Consider the following 857-nt stretch of genomic DNA (forward strand, 5'->3'; position numbering starts at 1 on the left):
CAGGATAACCTCTACTGTTCATAGCGAGTCCTATCGGACTCCTGGCATGCTTCTGATGCTTTGTAGCGAGTCCACTTGGTCTCCGGGCTGACCACTAGGGTTCATAACAAGTCCTCGTTGTCTCCGGGCTGACCTCTTGGGTTCATAACTAGTCCTCTTTGTCCCCGGGCTGACCTCTAGGGTTCATGACGAGTCCTGTTGGTCTCCCGGCCTGCTTCTGCTGCTTTGTGGCGATTCCTTTTGGTCTCTGGGCTGACCTCTAGGGTTCATAATGAGTCCTGTCAGTCTCCCGGCCTGCTTCCGCTGCTTTGTAGCGATTCCTCTTGGTCTCTGGGCTGACCTCTAGGGTTCATAACGAATCCTGGTGGTCTCCCGGCCNTTGTCTCCGGGCTGGCCTCTTGGGTTCATAACTTTGTCCCCGGGCTGACCTCTAGGGTTTATGACGAGTCCTGTTGGTCTCCCGGCCTGCTTCTGCTGCTTTGGAGCGATTCCTCTTGGTCTCTGGGCTGACCTCTAGGGTTCATAACGAGTCCTGTTGGTCTCCCGGCCTGCTTCTGCTGCTTTGGAGCGATTCCTCTTGGTCCCTGGGCTGACCTCTAGGGTTCATAACGAATGCTGTTGGTCTCCAGGCTAACTTCTAGGGTTCACATTGAGTCCTATCGGACTCCCGGCCTGCTTCTGCTGCTTTGTAGCGATTCCTTTTGGTCTCTGGACTGACCTCTAGGGTTCATAACAAATCCTGTTGGTCTCCAGGCTGACCTCTAGGGTTCATAACGAGTCCTCTTGGTCTCCGGGCAGACCTCTGGTGTTTATAACGAGTCCTCTTCTTCTCCTGGCAACCTCTGAGTTTCATAACG

The sequence above is a fragment of the Poecilia latipinna genome, unplaced genomic scaffold, assembly GCF_001443285.1.
Source record: "Poecilia latipinna isolate Pla-1442-1.1 unplaced genomic scaffold, P_latipinna-1.0 Scaffold26, whole genome shotgun sequence".
Lineage (NCBI taxonomy): Eukaryota > Metazoa > Chordata > Actinopteri > Cyprinodontiformes > Poeciliidae > Poecilia > Poecilia latipinna.